Source organism: Grammomys surdaster, unplaced genomic scaffold (genome assembly GCF_004785775.1).
Source record: "Grammomys surdaster isolate TR1022 unplaced genomic scaffold, NIH_TR_1.0 196, whole genome shotgun sequence".
Lineage (NCBI taxonomy): Eukaryota > Metazoa > Chordata > Mammalia > Rodentia > Muridae > Grammomys > Grammomys surdaster.
Window position 1 is genome coordinate 2,744,474 of NW_021604641.1, and position 21,788 is coordinate 2,766,261.

A 21,788-nucleotide genomic window follows, 5' to 3' on the forward strand; every position below is an offset into this window, starting at 1 on the left:
AATTTCTCACAAATCAGGCAAGCACTGTACCAATAAGTTACAATCCAGGCACTAGACAGACAGCTCAAAGTCTACTTTTCATGTGTATAGCTAGTAACATAGCTCTGAGCTTTCACCAGAAGGCAGGTTTATGGACCACAAGCAGGTAAAGACAAAGACTCTGCAAGGGGCTGGGGTCGCACAGCAAGTGGGGAATCTGCCACAGCTGTCCATCATTTTCCACTTAATTCCTTCATCTTAATCCTGAGAAACTCGCACACCCGTCTGATCTCTCCTTTTCCTACTTTCCAGTCCTCCTTTTCTTCCTTTCCTTGTCTCTTCTAGGATGTCAGAGCAAGAAATAGGAAGCAATACAGAATCAATGTATTCTTCCTCTGCTTCCACACTGACCTCACCCTGTTTCAAATCATGATACTATCATTTTGTGAGAAATTGTATACCAAACATGAAACAAAAAGCACAAAATAGAGTATACATCTGTCTGTAGCCTAAACTCATCCTTAAATACCAAGCTACAGAACAACCTCAGTCCAAGATGAGAAGGATCCACTATTTGCAGACTGGGATACCAACATGGAAAGCCAGAACTGTGGCTCAAGGATACCATTTTTGGTCATATTACACTTTGGATCAGTGCTAAATGAAACAAGAGAGAAGGGGTGTGTGTGTGTGTGTGTGTGTGTGTGTGTGTGTCCTGTTTTGACCTAAAGTCAGGATTATTCTACCTCTGAAATACAGTATCCTTAATGAAAAGCAGAGTCTGTAGAACAGAAGGTTGATGAGGGTTGTGAGGAGCAGATGTAGAAGGGGGGAAGGTATTTAACAAGAAAAACACTCAGACTAAAGAACAAAACAGACTAGGCAACAGGTTTGAGAAGTATAATTCTAGTAACAAAGGAAAAGAAAAATTCAGAGATGAGAAAAACATTGCTGGAGAGGTGGGGAAAAGAGGTGAGAGGGGGAAAGGAGAAGAAGGGAGAGGAGAGGGAGAGCAGGATGGGGGAAGGAGAGTGCAGCAGCTGAATCCCATCCATGGAACAAGTAGGAGGGGATTATGTGTTATCAAGGGCACCTGAGAGACTAAAAAGAGTTTACAGAGAATTCATCAGCAATGGGGGCCAGGTGGAAGAAAACAAGAGCAAAGAGTAAAGAAATTAATATGAAAGCAGGGCACCGCAATACTAATGTTTCAGACCAGCAATTTGAAACCACAGTGAGACAGTTAATTGGTTAAAAAAAAAATACTCAATACAGAAAAGCAATGAATTTTTTGTAGGAGGAGAAAATTGGGTCAGGGGAAGGTTGAAGTGCCATTTGTGGACGCTTTGGAGGGCTCAGAAAAAAAAAATCTCTCACCATTATTAAAGGCAGTGACAGAGGAAATGGTCATCAAAAGTTGAAATGATCTGTTAAAATGCTAGGGGATTTTCTTTAAAACTGCACTTACTAACCATTCCAACTTGCAGCAAAAGGATACAAAATGCTATGTTACTGCACACCCAAAGTATGGCTTTGTTAAATATTTATTGATAGAATGAACTTATTTATTAACACTATAAAAAAGCATCTTGGGTTATAAGACAAATAGAAATTCTACAATTGAGTTGCAGTTAATTTTTTTAGTTAGTATATAAACCATAGATTTCATCATAACATTTTCATATGTAATTATCATTGTGTCTTGCTCTGAATCACCTTTCACTGTTCTTCCCCACCCTTTGTTGGGTCTACTCTTCACAAAGCCCCACTGCCTCTTTCATACCACCTACATATGTGTGTCTACTGTTAGATACAGACTCCACTCACGAGCAATAAAAGAAAATGACATTTTGTCTTTTCCATCTAAAACTTACCTCCTTAGTTGTGGGCAAGGAAGAGCATTTTCAAGGACTGAATCTCATAAGTCAGTCTTCTGCAGACTTTCAGACAGAAGTGTACATGCAGATTTAAAGTATCAGTGGGAGACTGGGCTGCACAGACATGATGTGTTTGATTACTTACTGTCAAAAAATGTTATCTTCACATCAAACGCTGGGGTTAGATCCACGAGGCAGGAAGGTAGGAGTTAAAAAGGAATATGAATAGAAAGCATGGAATCAAAAATAAAAAACAAACAAACAAACAAAAATAAAGTTGGAGTCCATGAGAATGGGAAGAAATAAATGCACACACATCTCTCACCAACTCTGACCTCAAAAAAAACATGTCTTCCAGGAGCTGGTTTCCATTTCCATGCAAGCAAATACACTACTTGAAAGGCTAAAGGAGGACCCAGGGATGTCATGGTGGTAGAACAGAATCCTGTGGTACTAAGGCCAACAAGAGACAAAAATCTCTACTACCAAAGCATCTGCCCAATCCTTGGAATATCAAGTCAAAATGGGCATGGCTTCTCATCTCCCTCCTTATATAGAATATGTAAGTGTGGAGGTAATTCTAATAAATGAAGCCCAGCAGTGCCAAATTAGAAAAGTATGATCTCTTCCGTGAGTTTAAGGACCGAACTTTCTAGAAGCTAGAGCTTATCGTCCCAGCACCCTTCCCCCACTGTTCCATGCAACAGTTCACTGATGTCAATGTGCAATGGGCCTTACAAGGTCCCTTGCTGTCACACCAGCATCCTCTATGCCCATTTGTATTACAGTCACTCCCTCTGATTCTGTTAAACCTCCCAACCCACAAGTTTCTCCATCTTATTCACTGGTTAAAATAAAACCACCCACAGTTAAATCCACCTTAGTACCTACAGCTGCAAGGCAGGAGCACACCTAAAATCACTACATGCCATTTTCTGACCTTAACCTAAAGTTCATGGATCCCATAAAGTTTACTCAACTCAAGAGGTTTGTGAGACAGAATTGTACTATGTTGCTCAGACTAGTTTCACATTCATGATCCCCCTGCCTCAGTTTCCCAAGCGTTGGCTGGTGAGTGCCAGAACATGCAGCCTCAAGTGAATTTTTCGTACTCACCAGCAGCCCTCCTTTATTTCCCTAGTTCATTCTAGAACATTCCTGGATGTGCCATCACCCACTTCAACATTTCATGTTTTCTACAGAAATTTCAAACACATGTTCCCCACTTTCAGTCTTAGCTTGTGACCTTGCTACCTATATACATCAGTGACTGGTCCATCTCTGTATAACAAAGCACTAAAACAAGGAGCTTAAAGCAAACAAAAAACAATGAAAACCACCTTCTTCTAACCACTTTCATGTGACTCAGTATATTAGGCTTACACTGTCCTCAGATGGGTTCACCCATGTGTAGAAATTTCAACTGAAGCAGTCAGATAGCCACAGAGCTCTTCTATGTGATGTATACCAGGGTGCACAGCAACAGTAAAAAATTCACGGCCTTTTGGAGCCTAGAATGATAACTCATATAAAAGTCTCTTATACTGTGTTACCTGGGTAGCACACTTAAAAGGACTATGGAAATAGATTCACCCACTTGAGGAGAGGACAATTTGTGACTATATTTGCAAACTAACCCAAGGTTTGATAAGCCATAAAAGAGCCAATGTAGCATCCACAGTAAGAAAATAGAACCAAAATCAAAGATGATATTTTCACCAGTATGTTTATGTAAATCCAATTCATAATTAGTTATCCAATATCCATGCTACAGTTTTTAACCATAATACTGTATACTATAGCTTTTCTGAGGAAGGATGTCAGTATTCTGAAACTTATAGGCCAAGTGCAGGATGTAAAGACAGCTTTTATAAATAATAATAATTTTTAAAAAGTTATATTGGAAGGCTGTTTGTTCACTTAGGTATTTTTCTTGGCTGTTTCCAGTACAGCTGCGGCATATGTTACACCACAAATTACATGGCTAACAAAGCCAAAAGTATTTCATGTCTGCCCTTTTACAAAAAAGAAAAAGTTTCCAACTCCCGCTCATGGGTACCAGTTTACCAACTCTCTAGTAAAAATGACATTTCTAAGTCTAACTCCTACTGACACACTGTCCATTATTCAAATCCTAAAAGACTGTGCAAAAGAACTGACTCCACAGAGCCACAGCTTATGGATTCTGTTATCTGTGTTAGGCATTGCAATTGTAGACATTGCTGATGCCCACACATGAACTATTTCCCATAGCAGAATGAACTCCCCTCTACAGAGACCGCAGCCCAAACAGCACTGGAAACTAAGGAATGTGAAAGACCTCTTTTACCTTCTATATAAAGATACTTAACGACTCTCTGCTCCTCCCTGTTCCAGAGACAGCCACATCTTCTCCTGCAGTGCCAGCACTCGTCCCTTAGACAAAATGGTGAAGGTCGGTGTGAACGGATTTGGCTGTATTGGACGCCTGGTTACCAGGGCTACCTTCAGCTCTGCAATTGGCAAAGTGGAGATCGTTGCCATCAATGACCCCTTCATTGACCTCAACTACATGGTCTACATGTTCCAGTACGACTCCACCCATGGTAAATTCAACAGTACAGTCAAGGCTGTGAATGAGATGCTTGTCATCAATGGGAAGCCCATCACCATCTTCCAGGAGCGAGATCACGCTAACATCAAATGGGGAGATGCTGGTGCTGAGTATGTTGTGGAGTCCACTGGCATCTTCACCACCATGGAGAAGGCCAGGGCCCACTTGAAAGGTGGGGCCAAAAGGGTCATCATCTCTGCCCCTTCTGCTGATGCCCCCATGTTTATGATCGGTGTGAACCACAAGAAATATGACAACTTGCTCAAGATTGTCAGCAATGCATCCTGCACCACCAACTGCTTAGCCCCCCTTCCAAGATCATCCATGTAAACTTTGACATCATGGAAGGGCTCATGACCACAGTCCGTGCCATCACTGCCACTCAGAAAACTGTGGATGTGACACATCTAAAAAGCTGTGACGTGATGGGATCTGCCCAGAACATCATCCTTGTATCCACTGGTGCTGCCAAGGCTGTGGGCAAGGTCATTCCAGAACTGAATGGGAAGTTCACTGGCATGGCCTTCCATGTTCCTACCCATAGTGTATCTGTTGTGGATTTGACATGCCGCCTGGAGAAACTTGCCAAGATTGATGGCATCAAGAAGGTGGTGAAGCAGGCATCTGAGGGCCCACTGAAGGGCATCCTGGGCTACACTGAGGACCAGGTTGTCTTCTGCGACTTCAACAGCAACTCCTACTCTTCCACCTTTGGTGCTGGGGCTGGCATTGCTCTCAATGACAACTTTGTAAAGCTCATTTCCTTGTATGACAATGAATATGGCTACAGCAACAGGGTCATGGACCTCAGGGCCTACATGGCCTCCAAAGAGTAAGAAACCCTGGACCACCCACCCAGCAAGGACACTGAAAGCAAGAGAAAGGCCCTCTGTTGCTCCTGTCCCAACTTGGACCCCAGCACTGAGCATCTCCTTCACAATTTCCATTCCACACCCCCATAACAACAAAAGGGTCCTAGGGAGCCCACCCTACTCTCTTGAATACCATCAATAAACGTTTGCTGCATTCCAAAAAAAAGTTAGTTAACAATATTGAAGAGAGTGAAAACCTGAACACAGTTCTTAGGCATTTCTATACATCAGAGACATGATTCAGAAAGTTTAAAGGATGACCCAGAAGCTGTATTTTTAGCAAGTACTACAATAATATTGCACGGTGAGTTCATATTATATTTATGTGCTATCTCACTTTGAGAAACTCTGAACTAAATGGGCTAAGAAATAAAATAAAGTAAATAGGGTTTAGTTAACCATGACTTTTCTTTCTTTACTTTCTAGAGAAAAATAATACTCTATTCTCTGTATTTTGATATGTTAGTAATATATCTTATAGTAATGTACTTATTATTATATATTAGTAATATATCATTCCTCAAATTTATCTAGGACTTAATAAAAAGCCATTAAGCACTTTGGACTCAATTCTTAAAAATCACATTATTTAACTTCTACTGCATAAACCCTTCCTGAAGAAATATGAACAAACATCTCTTTACTATACACAGGGTACCAAGGACAGGCCAAAGCAGGAATTACAACCTAATCCATCTTAGGAAATCAATGAGTTTATTGAGCTAATTATGCATAGTTATAGAAGTATATGTAGACACCAACACTACCACCACAATCACTACCAAACAGTCATACATCTAGAGAGTCTTGGCCAGATGCTACCTAACACGCAGGTGCATAGATGAGGGTCTCTCTTCATTTACCACTCTCTGTATAGTCTTGTACCCCTGAAGGCTGAGAGGCTTTCTGAAGCTGGGACTAAAGCATACATATTTGGCAAAGATGCACAGAGGAAAGTGGCTGAAATGACAGATGAAAGTCCACTGATCCTCCCTACCCCTTCCTTCTATTCAGGAATGTCAACCTGACTCTGGGAGCCTTTGTAAGAAGTCATGGCTGCTCTAATGAATGTGTTAATGTTTGTTATTCTTACAGGGCACCAATTCCACAAGGACCATCCTTGTCGTTTTCTGACAATATTTGTTGTATTTTTTCTTTAATAGTGTGTGTGTGTGTGTGTGTGTGTGTGTGTGTGTGTGTGTGTGTGTTTGCATTTGATAATGTGCATTATGACCACACAGAAAAAAAAAAAATCAGATCTCCTGGAACTGGAGCTAAAGGTGGTTGTGAGCTGCCCAGGGTGCTGGGAACCAAACTATGGTCCTCTGAAAGAGCTGCAAGTGTTCTTCACTGTTTCACCCCTAGCCCCATCATCATTTTAAAATCATTAATATATTGAACATTACTGATGCCCTGGAAGGCACTTTTGTAGTTCTTACTTTCTCCTTAGACTCTCCCCTGAATGTTATATGCTGAAGTTTCTCATAAGCCAATGTTAAGTATCTTGATATCAATACATATGTTCACTTTGTATAGAATTTAATAGTTTTATATTTGTATGTGTGTATAATGTTGATTCAAATTTACAAAAACAGTTTAGTGCTGCAGAAGGTTAATTGAAATTAAAAGTCAAATATGACAAAGCTAGTATGTGTGTGCACTCTCAAGGTAGCTGGATCATGGAAATTGGGATGAGTTAGGCTAACTATTCTTTTTTCGTGTGTGTTTTCTATTTTGATGTGTTTTCAAAGTTCCAGTCCATGAATTTTTGCTGTTTACATTTATACAATGAGGTCTTTAAAAACAATTTCAAGTATTCACAAGTAATGCTTGGGTAATAAAAACAGATACAAACCAATCAAAAACTATTGAATCCATCTTTGTTAGGGACCTATACAAAAACTAGAAAGAAGAGTTTAAATTGACATGAATGGAGGAAATACTTTATTTTTTTCTTTTAAATCAATGAACACATTTAGGGTTACATTTCACTGGCATTCCAATTTGATGTGACTCTATCACTTGGATGTTGCTAGTGTAGTCTAATGACAACTTGGGCAGTCAACTCAATGGTGAGTAACTAAGAGGTCATATTGAATGTTTTCTATTATCATAAATAATGTTCAGAAAAAAAGTATGTGGTAATAAAGAATTTCCTACAGTCTAAAGCACAGATTCACAAGTACCAGAAGAGCTGTTTGTTTTCCATTACTTGTACTTACATAGCACCTTAAAGATAACTTAAATCTCATTAAAAGAAGAAGCATTGAACTGTCCCTAGATGAACCCAAATCTACCAAAATTCAGGAGAAGCACAGAGGGAAGACAGTGTCCCAGTTATTTAATAGAAACCCTATAATAGTTGCTTTTTGCATTGCTTCAATGAGGTGCCTTATAAAAAGAACAGAAGGTTGTGTTTGCTCTGGCCCACTGCATTAAGGTACACTCTGTCATAAAAAGACGTTACACCTGCAGCAGGCAGCAGAACATGAGTGCTGATCCTCAACTTGCTTTTGCTTTCTCCTTTTTGTCTCTTCTGAGTCTTCACCACACGTAAGACTAGGTTCTCACTCACACCTCTCACAAGCACTCTTACTGACACACTCAAAGATATGTGTCCTATGGGATTCTAAATCCTATCATGTTGTCAATTAACATTAATCATTGCCTAACCGCAAGACCACCTTTTGTATATTTGGTTGTTGTTTGTCTACTTGTGTACTCATGTGCACAGATGGCACAAGGAACCTAGTAATTTCCAGCAAAGATAACAATGAGCCTACGTACACATCAAGGAGAAAGTGGACAGGAGACCCCAAAAAGAGGACACAGATTTCCCAGCAAAGTATCACTGAACACATTGTAATAGCGAATGGCAGAAGTAAGGAATGGCACTCTTCTAAGTATTCACATGCATTCTTTCCTGTAATTTCAGAAACCCAAGCCATGCTTGGGTAAAGCATTGTATTAAGTTGTTAGAAAAATATAGAACCAGGATTTAATAGCAAATCTGATTTTATCTCAAGTCCTTTGTCTCAATTCAAATAAGTGCAGTGGTACACCCCTAATCTAAAACTCCAAAACAAAGACTATACAGTGTACCCAAATCTGTAACTTCAAACATTGACCTGACTCCACAAGCAGAAAACATATGCTATGGGGCTCTGTTTTATGTACAAAATTATTTTTTTAAATCTTGGACAGAACTACTCTTAGGTTGTTTATAAAGTGATTAAGAAACATAAGTAAATTTCATTTTTAAACTTAGATCCCATCCCAAAATATTCGAAATTCAATTTTTCAAAAAGTATGAAATTCTATTTATCTCATCATTTAGGATAAGCGATCATCAGCCTGTGACAGTGACTCCTACTTCTCAAAGGCCCTAGTCATTCATCAGTCTAAAGTCTTTGCCAGCTTCCCAGAGCCTTCTTCTAGCCCTTCCGTATTTCTTCCCTCCTTTGTCCATCTCTTCCTCTCTCGTTTTACAATGTTGCTTATTCAATCATACTGGGACGTGGTCCTCTCGCCCTGGTTCCCTGAGTGCTGAGATGGCAGGCATGGGGCACTACATCTGAGTCTCTGAATTGTTTCTGTGAGGTGCCTTCATAGGCTCTTTGGTGGTTAACAGATGAATCTTCTTTTCCTTTCTTCCTTGTCCTTAATTATTCCTCGGTTGAGTTTCAGTTCTGCATCTAAAGTGGAATTCTAGGCTAATGAACACAACATACTCTCTGAAAACTGAGCAATGATAATTGATGCTAACATGTGATCTTGGTACATTTTAACATATAGCTCCTAAGCAGACTAGAGTGTCCATCCATGTATAGGCTGGTGATGGAGACATCTGTGGACTAAAAGTTCATCACAGACTGAAGCACAATGTCTGCTTACCTGACTAAGAGGGTCCCTAGGACCTAGAACTTACAATGAATTAGACTGTCTCCAAAAAATCAGCAACTGTATGAATGTCTTCCTGAAACTAATGTGGCGTTGGTACAGCTTTTCTGAGTTGATTAGGCCACAAGAGCCTCACACCTTTGAATAGGACATTTAGAAGTAGTTTTTCTTTGCTCTTCTGCACTTGTGATAATATAAAGAATAGTATTCCTCACCTCTGGAAGTTGTGATGATAAAGCAAACATATTCAGTAAATCTGACTATGCCTCGGCTTTAGACTTATCAGCTTTTAGGACCAAAAGGAATGAAATTCTGTTCTTTATAATTACCAAGTCTCAGATATTCTGCTATAGCAGCACTCAACAGACTACAAGTACCTATTCTATTTCTTCTGAAATAATTCTATTAATAGTCCCCCCAGGATAGATGTCCACATGCAAGAAGACTATATATTGCTTTATTCATACCAACTCACATACACACCAGGCTGGCTAGTTTTATAACAACTTAAGAGAAGCTAGAGTCATCTGAGAGGAGGAAACTTCAACTGAGAAAGTGTCTCTATAAAATTGGGCTTCAGGCAAGACTGTAGGTCATTTTCTTAATTAACGATTGATGAAGGAGGGCCCAGCTCATGGTGGGTGGTGCCGTTCCTGGACTGATAGTCCTGGGTTCTATAAGAAAGCAGGATGAGCACAGCAAGGGGAATAAGTCAGTAAGCAGCACTCCTCCATGGCCTCTGCATCAGCCCCTGCCTCTAGATTCCTGCCCTTTTGGAGTTCTTGTCCTTACTTCCTTTGATGATGAACTATGATGTGGAAGGACAAGCCAAATAAACCCTTTCCTTCCCAAGTTTGGTCATATAGTTTCATCACAGAAATAATAACTCCAAGACACAGTCATAAGCACAGGCAAATGTTGAAGAGGTATGGTTTTGATCTAATCAAATTTCATCTTAATCATGAGGCTTCTATACAATTACAGGGAGAAGTAAGGTTCCCTCTCACCATCTTTCACCATCTTGGGTTGATAGGGGATTTGACTTATTCAGATATTTAACATTTGCATTGTATAAACCTCTTCAAAACCGTGTTTACTAGCAGCCTGTCTCTAACCGTGTTTACTAGCAGCCCGTCTCTGTGCACATTTGCTTCCTCATTGATAAAGAGTAAATGAGACTTAGAGTTCACTCTCACAAATATGTACTTATTGGTATTTGAAGATAAATTACAAACTGAAGCACGGATTGTAATTTTATAAATAAGAATCTAGTCAGGACTGGCTCCATAAGACAGCTACCTTTACAGCTTTGGAATAACCTAGTAATCTAGGTGTAGTCTGATGTGTGATGCTGTGACAGAATATCTGAGACGGGGTAATTGTAAAGAACAGAAATTCATTCCTTATAGTCTTAAAACTGATAGTCTAAAGCCAAGTAGTCTAGGTTTGCTTTCTAGAAATTGTTTTCACAAACCGCATACCAATGGAAAGTGGAAGTTGGAGACTTCTAGACCAAAGTAGTAAGCAAGAGCAGTACAGTTTTTGTTGAACTTTATTGAACCACTTCGTCAGCGAAGTATCTAAGACATTGAAAATTTAAGGTATTTATAGACTTAAATTGCCAACAAAAAAACCCACAAATTATATGATATATAGCAAAACAAGACTATATCTCTATATATTGAAAAATATTATATAACATAGTTTGTGCACTGGAATTACAAACTGACAGTAATGACCTTTTATTTTTAGTTCTTTAAATGTTATTAATTCAAAAAAATGTGAAAGAGGATTTTCTTTTTTTAAATTTTTTAAACTTTTTTTTACTTATTCACTTTACATCCTGCTCACTGTCTCGATCCCAGTTATCCCCTTCCACAGAATTTTGGGTGTTTCTCCTATCCCCCAGGTCTCTGTCTCTTTGTGGAGATACCTACTAATCCCTCCCCCATCAGTTGCAGATTTCCATTCATTCTCATGGCCACCTGGCCTTCCCCCCTGCTCCTCCCTATACCTGACCCTGAAACCCCCTCAGCCCCCTCTCCCACCTAATTCCCTCCCCCCATCTGCCTTCCAATACCATTCCGTTCCCCCTTCCAAGTGAGACTCAAGCATCTTTCCTGTCTTGTCTCCTTGGGTCTGTGGAGTGTAGCATGGGCAACCTGTATTTTATGGCTAATATCCACTTATAAGTACATACCATGCATGTCCTTTTGGGACTGGGTTACCTCACTCAGGATAATATTCTCAAGTTCCATCCATTTCCCTGCAAATTTCATGATGTCTTTTTCATAGCTGAATATTACTCCATTACATAGATTTACAACATTTTGTTTACTCAATCTTCAGTTGAGGGACATCTAGGTTGTTTCTAGTTTCTGGATATTACAAATAAAGCTGCTATAAACATTGTTGAGAAAGTGTCTTTGTGGGATGATGGAGCATTGTCCAGGTATTTCCAGGAGTGGGATAGCTGGGTTTGAGGTAGAACTATTCCCAGTTTTCTGAGAAACCACTAAATTGATTTCCAAAGAGGTTGTACACGTTTGCACTCCCACCAGCAATGGAGGAGTGTTCCCCTTGCTCCACATCCTCAATAGCATATGCTATCACTTGAGTTTTAAATCTTAGCCATTCTGACCAGTGTAAGATGGAATCTCAGAGTTGTTTGGATTTACAATTCCCTGATAACTAAGGACTTTGAACATTTCTTTAAGTGCTTCTCAGCCATTTGAGATTCCTCTGTTGAGAATTCTCTGTTTAGCTCTGTGCCCAAATGACCAATTTAAATAACAAAATATCTATACATATTCTATTGTATTTTTTAAAGATTGCATATTCCACAAACCAGCTCAGGCTCGTGAAGCTGACCCAAGTCTGACACTAGTTGGAGAGAAATTGAGAAAGGCTAGAAAAAAACAAACAAACAATGAAGCATTTGTCACTATATCATTGTTCATAACAATATTGCATAAGGGTTCCCAGGTCTTCTGGATTCTGGGTGGAAAAGAGTAGAAAAGGGAGGAAGGCAAGCTTACTGGCAAAGAGGAGCTGAAGAAAACGTAGAAAATGGTATTGAAGCCATTTTCTCAATCACATTGTGCTTCTTCCTTTTCTTCACACACAAGCCACCTCTTTCTCTCATAAAATATCTTTGACTATTATCTCTACAAAGACTCTCCTCCTTTGAATTTTATTTTTTTTTCTCTGGAGTCAACCTTAACAGTAAATAGCTAGGGAAGTAGATGAAAACAAAAGTATAACTTTTGTATAGCTAGAATTTCTGCATCATTTTGTGAAAATGCAGTCATAATAAACTAAATTTTCTTCATTATATACTGCATTATTATTTTAGATGGCCAGTGAGTAACTGGGGTTTTTAAATTAAACAATAAACCCCTGAAAATTAAATGTAAATACTTGACTTTAAAATTAATGAAGAGGGGACAAAGGATAAATGATGTCAAGAACTCCTTTTAGCCCTGCCAAAGGGAACACTTCCCTACTTTTAATAAGTAGCCTGCATTGCTCCCTGTTCTGTTCTCAGAATTTAAAGCAATGAGGACAGAAGAAGATTCAGTTCCATGGGGAAATCAAAGTCCCAGTTGGCCATCTCTTGTCACCATATGAAACGTCTAGTACCAAGATTCTGTTATATCTTAATCGAGTTGTTGACCAAAGGGGTCCTATGGAAATACCCAAACTTCCCATGCTGTTTTCAAGACTATAGTTTGCTTTCCACAAACTTATTCCAAGGTTCCATTGCTGAAGATAACACCTACACAACTCATTAACAAAAGTCAAGCCTGTGCCTTCTTAAAGTCATCACCCCTTTGTTCTGTTGTCTTTGTGTATGGGGAAGTACTCATGCAGGCTACTAAAAGAGAAACATAAACACCAATCCAGCCACAAAACCCTTGATCTACAATGCAGTCCTGCCTACAAAATATACTAGAGCAATGGTGGTTCAAAGCTTGTGGGAGTGACCAACCAATGTCTTGTTTGATTTACAGCCCGCTCCAAGCCATGGAACCCATGCCTCAAATTGTTTGAGTGACCAAGAACCAAAACTAGAGAGCCCAGGAACCTAGGGTGAAACCAAAAATTACTGATGTTTAAAAAAAATAGAAGTCCTGATAAAATGCCTTTTAATGATATTCTGCTATACTCCTGCACCAGTGCCTGCCTCAAGCACCATCACAGAAGATTCCTCCTGCAACAGATGGGAACAAATACAAAGACCTTCAGTCAGACATTATACAGAGGGAGAGACCTTGGAACACTCAGACACTAATGGATGTCTCTATCAAACCCTTCCCCTTAGGGCTCAGCAAACACTATGGAAAAGGAGGTAAAAAGAATATCAGAGTCAGAGGGGATAAAAAACACCAAGAAAACAAGGCCCTCTAAATCAACATGATAAAAGCTTACATGAATTCACAGAGATTGGAGCAGAAAGTTCAGAGTCTGCATAGGTGTCTGCGCCAGGTCCTCTGTGTATATTTTTGTGGTTTCTAGTTTAGTGTTCTTATGGGATTCCTGAGCAAGTGAATGAGTGGGTCTTTGATCCTTATGCCTGATCCTGGGCTCGTTTCCTTCTGTTTGTTTGTCTTGTCCAACCCCAGTGCGTTAGTTTTCATTTTATCTTATTATATTTTATTATCCCTTAGAATCTGTTTGTTTTCTAAAGAGAGATTTAAAGGGAGTAGATTCTGGTTGAGAGGAGAGATGGGGAAGAACTGGGAGGAATCAAGAGAAGGGAAAACATAATCAGGATATGTTAGGTAAGGGGAAAAAAATCTATTTTCAATAAAATGAAAAAAATCCATTCCAGTTAGGGAACCAGTCATCATTTACATGTCCATGGTGCTGTCCACATGCTGAGTACTTTAAAGATGCTTTGCATTTGTCAATAAAACTGAGTAAGGATCCCCATAAGGACCTGGCCCAGAAGGAAGCTTTCACTATCCACACTTTTCAGTAAAGGCTTAAACAATGGAAGTGACTTGCCCAATTATATGCATACATGTGTGTATATATACATAAACTGGGATTTCAATAAAGATGTTTCAGTTCCCGATTATATGCCTTTAAACACTTATCACGCTAAGGAAAGAAAGCATCTATTCACAAATATAATATCAAATTAATATAGTCAAATTTAGTGAATATTTGAGCAATATAAAGCTACACACAACAATGTGAACAACTCTTCAATTTTGTGCACACACTCCAAATTAAAGAAAGCCAGACCAAATATATTGTTACATTATTTTATTTACAATGACAAATATAGGACCATTTATATATATATTATATATATATATTTCAATATACATTGATACGCTCTTATCAGTGCTATATAAATATATAGACTGTATATAGAAAGCCTATTTACAAATTACAAATACTTGTTACATTTGTATTATGTAAACTTCAAAAAGGAAGAAAATGTTCTATGCAGCTAGAATTCAGTTCTTTGAGAATGGGGATAGTAACTGAAAAGAAAAACAAAGAAGTGGGGGGAACAGTTCTGTGAGTAAAGAATTTAGGACTGGAGCTCAACCCCCAGCATATACATACATACATACATACATACATACATACTTATATACATACATACATACACACACACACACACACACACACACATATTCACATATCTATATATATCAAGGGTGTAGTGTGTGGTGGTGGAGCCAGGAGCCAGAAACAGATGGATCTTTCTGGCTCACTAGTCAGTCAGCCTAGCAGAATCAGGAAACTACAAGTTAATAACAGAACTTGTCTCAAAGACCAAGATGGACAACACCGGAAGAATAATACCCAAGGTTGACATTTCACTCCCTCTCCTTCTCTAGCTCCCTCTTTCTTCCTCTCTCTTTCCCTCTCTTTCTCTCTTACTCTCACACAACACGCGCACACACACACACACGCTTACACAATACACTATGACACATGCCAATTTTTGTATATTTTGTTCCAGTAGACAGTTTTGAAGACAAGAGATGCTGAAGTAGCCTGCATGTCTGTAACTTCTCCCCTGCCATTCGATTTTCTCCCTTTTCACTCCCATCAAAAAAGGAATTTTCAAAACGATAAAAAGGAGAGAAGTTATCTGTAGTTCCCTGTATTTAATAATACTTTGAACATTCAGCCTCCATTTGATTAGAAACGAAATTTAAGGATGATGAAAAACCCAAACAGCTCATAATTAAGGAACTTTCTAATAAATAAAAACCCTCCCTGACCATCCAGACAGACCCACCACTCCCCCCACAGACTCCCTCACAGGCACTCTGAGCAGCGTCACTAGAACACAGTGGAAGGAAAGTGGAAGAGAAGTGGTGTTTCTTGCTCCCTTTAGAGTAAATGTGAAAGAGAAACATGAAAGCCTTATTAAGAAGATGGAAAAACAATCATATTTAATATCATGGCTCTAAAAACCCTCAGAACGTGAGTTACAAACAGGATATGTCTTTCTCCAAACTACCACCTGAACCTTTTGACCCTGAGACATCTAATAAAGAGAAAAATAAGGAAGAAAACACACCACATTTTCAAAGACTGTTTCTACTGGAAATCCAGTTTTGACAAGTCTACCACCTGCTTTATATCATTAAACTGAAGGAGACTATGAATAGGAAGGGGTGGTGAGGAGACTCTGCTAATAAAATATTTAAGAACATCAGGAAAAGCTATACCAGGCTTTTAGTTTACCCAGAAAAAGCATCTTCTAAAGTATCAGTCAAATATGATTTACTGTATTAATAAAATCACCTTCCGATTATGAAGGTGGCACACATACATAAAGGCAGACAGATACCTATTTTTAAAATCTGGATGTAAAGGACAGAGCATTCTAGAGGAAAGACAATGTCAAGGCTCTTGCTCTTTGCAGCTGCAGAGCTGACTTTGACCTCATCATTCACAGGTGAATGGGACTGAGTCTCTGTCTCGGAAAATATCCTGGAGCCACATACTAATCGGGCAGGCGCGTTCCTGTAATCTTACATAAGATTTAGTATGCCTTGGAACAAACAGGAATGACTATATAGCTAATGTCTGAAGAGCACCTCCTGGGCAATTATTATTGCTACAGGAGAAGAGTGATTGATTGCACGGGTTGGGGTTTACCATCTTTCAAATCTGCATTTTCCTCTAGAACACTGGAATAATGATGGTCCCAGAGAGCCATGAAGATTACCCAATCTATCAGCATTTTTCTCTGTGTTTGACTTTCATTCCTCTACATTTGATTGCTTCTGAAATAATGGTCGTGGAATTGAAAGTGTTCTTCATATTCCCCAGCGACTTTCATTTGTAATAGATAAGCAAATGAAATTTTTCCTATTACACTAACCAGAGAAAGGCACTTCCACATCTTAGAAAACTATAAATAGAAGGGACTGGAGTCCACTCAGAACACTAGCCCATCCAGAGGAAAGAGAAATAAAGGATTCAGAACGATGAAGCAAGCAGTCTAGTGTCACCCACACATGCCTGTAGAATGTGTGGACATCCCTACCAGCATGCAAAGTTTACGTCTGACTTAGTTTAGGTCTCTATTTTACACAGAAATGCAGGAGTCAAACACAATGCTGCAAGGTGAGTCTATGCTACTCCAAAGGCTGTGAGACGCTTCCATTGTCAACCCTTTCTGTATCCAAGTGTTCGCTTGGACCAATTTCTCTACATGCAAAATCTCTCCCTACTCTGACCTTGGCCTCACCCACATATTAGTCTATTTTTGAACAATGAGAAGTTGTTTTCTTAATGCCATTTGCTATTTACCACAGACTGCGGAGGGGTCTGCGGAGGAACATTCCTAAGAATTTTTCAAGAAAGAATTTTTCAAGAAAATGTGAGCTGTCAGCCCGACTGATCCTTGATCTCGTCTATTTTGCTTTTGTTTCCGATTATAAATGGGAAAATAACAGGAACAGAAAGTGTTTTAAAGCCCCAACCTTAGGCGTGTTTCTCTCCATAATTTGTTCCTTTCTTTTTCTGACAAGAAGAACTTAATTATGTAAAGTATCGACAGCTCAACCAGATTCTTAACTGATCCACCCCACAGATAAGCAATTCTGAGAACTTAAATATGCAGTGAAGACTCTACTAATCACTACCCCGGGAGCAGCCTGAAAGAAAGATTCTCCTGCGAATTGTGAATGTGTCCATCGTTTGCACAGCTTTGCAAATACTTTAAATTAAAAAGAAAAAAAAAATAGGAGTGAGCATCCGCCTGGCCTGCCGCTGCCTGTGCCATGGCTCCAGGAAGTGTCTCCAGTGTTTCTTCCTCCTCCTCTTTTCTCTTCACAGACACATCACCTTCTGGATCATGTGGGCTCCCTGGGGCTAACAAGCCAGGTCCAAGATGCAGCAGAATCCAAGCAGACCAACGGAACCCAACAATGCTACACATGGTGCTAGAGGCTCTAAAGGCCAGGGAGAAGCGCCAGGGCACATCAGTCATAGCCATCAAGGTCTATATCCAACACAAGTACCCACCAGTGGACACCACCCGCTTCAAGTACCTGTTGAAGCAAGCTCTGGAAACTGGCGTACGTCAAGGCCTCCTCACCAGGCCTGCCAACTCCAAGGCCAAGGGTGCCACTGGCAGCTTCAAACTAGTTCCCAACCCCAAGAAAAAGAAATCTTGTGCCCAGAAAGCCCGCAGGGGAGCTGCAGGTGCAAGGAGACAGGCCCCAAGAAATCTGGATTGCTAAAGAAAGACCAAGTCGGCAAGGCCAAGGCGGAGAAAGCGGCTCTAAAACCGGGGCAGAAGAGGAAGGCTTATCCCTGCTCATCAGTCACGCTGGAGCTGGCGCCTAAGAAAGACAAGGCAAAGCCAAGAGAGGTCAGAAAGGCCCCCCTAAAAGGAGGCAAAGCTGCCGGGGACCCTCTCAGCACCAGCAGAGGCCAGAATGTCAAACACAGTGCCAGCAGGCAAGGAGCAGATGCCCACGGGAAAACCAAAGATGTGTGTGAGAAATCAAAGCCCTCAGCCAGCAAGGTCCAGAATAGTGTTGCTTCCCGCCAATAGAAAGACAGCAACCATGGCCCACACTGAGACAGTTGTTCAGGGAGCTAAGACAGTACAGAAGACCAAAACGCCCACTCCTTCCCAGGACATGGGACACAAAGCACAACCCACACCTAGGGTCAGGAAAACAAAGACTCCCGAGAACCCCAAAAGACCTGAGTTACACCTCAAGACTTCATCCAAGGCTCTCAGCAAGAAGGCTGGGGCTAGTGGCTAGGACCAGGGCTGGGGAGATGGCGACTCTGAAGCTTTTATTCTCTAACAAAGCGTCATAATGTTTAATCATTATTTATTTATCAATAAAGACTTCTCTTTGTATTCAAAAAAATAGCAGAGCCTTGGGGGAAAATAACTCTTTCATAAATTATAATATATGAAGCCATGATAATAAAGGTGTTACAATACTCTGAAATTAAGACGGCGACTAGTCCTTATAACTTCAGGGGGCAAAACATATTCTAATACATAGGATGAAATCTCTACACATTAAATCAGGTCACTGAAACCTATCTGAGTACATGAAATGTACCATTCTATAAATCCAACAATGCTTCCTGGGGGGTTCTGACTAATGTCAGAAATTCTTTCTCCCATTTGAGGAAGAATTTGGCCAACAGCCTCAGGGTGGGAACATGCATGCATACTACCTTATTTTATCACATTTCATTGGACCATAAATTATGATTAGAAAATCTTCTTAACCTTGGAATTCAATCTGTTCTGTTTGGATAATTTTGTAGTTTTTAGAAAATGCACTAATACACAAATTTAAAGCAAAAGAATAAAACTTAAAGGCCAGTGAAGGTATAAGTAAAAGTGTAATAACATAAAGCAAGAATAAGATACTGAAAATTTTGATTTGAGCAGTAGAATGATATGTTTTATAATTTTGGATAGCATTTGGTAAGTGGAGGGATAACCCATCATGTATTTACTGCACATGTAAAAGTGTGTGTGTGTATGTGTGTGTGTGTGTATGTGTATGACTGTGTGTTTGTGTGTATATTTGTGTGTCTGTGTGTGTCTGTGTGTGTATATTTGTATATATGTTTCTGTGTATGTCTGTGTCTGTGTGTGCCTGCCTGTGTATGTGTCTGTGTGTTTGTGTCTGGTTCTGTGTGTATCTGTGTGTCTGTTTCTGTATGTGGCTGTGTATGTATCTGTGTTTATATGTCTGTGTTTGAGTGTCTGTGTCTGAGTGTCTGTGTGTGTGTCTGTGTGTATGTATGTGTGTCTGTGTATGTGTCTGTGTATATGTCTATGTTTGTGTGCCTGTGTCTGTCTGTGAGTGTCTGTATGTCTGTATATCTGTGTGTCTGTATCCATGTATGTGTCTGCCTGTATGTGTATCTGTATCTCTATGTGTGTCTGTGTCTGTGTCTGTGTGTGTCTGTGTCTGCGTGTCCATGAGTGTATGTCCCATGTATGAGTATGTGTCCGTGAATGAGTGTCTGAGTCTGTGTGTGTTGCTTAGAATGAAGACAATCTCTTGTGTATGAGAAGCAGGTACTTGAGCACTCAGCTCTACCCCTACCTACTCCATGAATTCTTGACTTGCATTACATTTGCTATAATAACTCAACCATGTTTTCTGGGCTTATATTTCCACAATAAACATGCTGCTCTCCTTTTTCTTCTCTTTCATCCTTTACATCAGTCTTCCTCCCACTTCAGTTCCACATCGAAGAAAACATAGAATTCATTTCCTATTCCTTCAATTAAACAGCTTAAGTTATTAATTGTACAGAAAGTTTAGGGATACAGAGAAGTTTTGCATCCAGAAACAAAAACAAATGAAGAAAGAGGTAGGAAAATGAATTGTAGATACCCTTGTGAATAAAAAACATTGACAAACAGCAGCCCTTCTCCACTGACTTTCTTCCCTTCTTTACTGGGTGCTTTGTTCCTCAGCTCTGTGTTCTGCAAATTGTTATGCAAATGATTTCATTTCTCCCCTACAGACTTATGCGATGAGATTCCCTTCCCACCTTAAGTAACTCTGTTTATCTATTTTGAGACACTCTCAATATATAGCCCTGGATGGCCTAGAACTTGCTATGTAGACCAGGTTAGCACCTAACTCACAGAGATCCACCTTCCTCTGCCTCCAAAGTGCTGTGATTAAAGAGATGAAACATCACACCTGCCAACTATAAGGAAATTGGTGAGATAATTTTTCTTATGAAAGCTAGTCGTTTTCCAAAAATGAATCCTAGTGTTTGCTCTTAAGGTGATTGTTCCACCTCATACCCACCTCATTTGGCCTTCACAGAGCCATGTTTTAGGAGAGACATATTGTTATGCCATTACATAGACAGAAAGTAAACAACATTCAGAGAGATGAAGCTGCTACAGAGACCTATGACTTAGTAGAGGCAAGATGGTGACTTAGGTCACCTCACCTCCTCCCAAGCCAGCATCTGTTTCTCCATCAATTGTTCCTCTCTCCTTCAAATAAAGATCACAATGCCTCAGGAAGCACAGTACATGTGTCATATGATTCTGTTGCACTCTAGACTGTGGGACTATGTGTTAATGAGTTTCCTCTTTTTTTATGGGAGAGGGCTTTCCATTTCCCCAACACCTTCAATGTAGCCAAAGGAATATAAGCAAATTGATGCCCACTGTTTTCCAAGGGACTTGTAGAAGCTTCCACACACATGGCCCTCATGAAACGTCACCTCTGCTGTCATTAAACAAGTATGGTGAACACTAAAGGAATATAGACAAGACAATGTAGCCTTCTATTCAAAGGCCCCTGAAGTACTGCTTGAAGGAAAGTCACCAGTTGGTCAACAATACCCAATATGCTGTGAATGTAGCAGGCTCATCTGTAATCCCAGCTTTCAAGACACATAGGCAGGAGGATAGACATTTCAAAGTCATTCTGGGATATCCATCTCAAAAATCAATAAATGAATAAAAATAATAAGTTTTTACTGGAGTATCTGATTTGTGTAAGCCACCAGAGGATCGGTGTTCCTCCTAATTGCTAGTGTCATTTTAACCCAGGCATGCAACTGCTGAGTTGGCATCATTTCTAGGCTGCTAAGGGGGAAAGCTAAGATGCATGGAAGTGACGGTACCCACTCCAAACCTATGTGACAGTTCCTGAAGAAATAAACCATAGAAATTTCCCCTAGGTTCTAGCATAAGAGAAAAAGTCATGTATGAATCCTGGCTTATTCTTTAATAGGAAGAGGAGACAGAGAGCAAATAAAAAGACAGACCTAGGTTCTAGAAAAAGGAAGAGTAGAGGTCACAAGATGAATCCCATGACATGCCTCATGGCACTCTGCATCTTGTGATTTGATGTGTGTACAGGGAATAGAAAAGGGTAGGGGAATGCAATTCTTTAAAGTTAAATACTGAGCATCTGGGGCCATTATGGGCAATTAGAGTTATTGGGAAAAAGTCATTCATCTATCAAGGCCTTCATTAAACTGCTCTGACTTCTTAAGTAGCACAGTGAAGCCTAGGATTGTTGTTCCAACTTTGAAATATAGGATGATTTCCTACCA

General features: G+C 39.8%; 1 pseudogene; it reads left to right on the plus strand.

The window, feature by feature from the left end:
• Positions 1 to 17,488: 17,488 nt before the first annotated feature.
• LOC114623289 lies at positions 17,489 to 18,484 on the plus strand (annotated as a pseudogene).
• Positions 18,485 to 21,788: the final 3,304 nt, after the last annotated feature.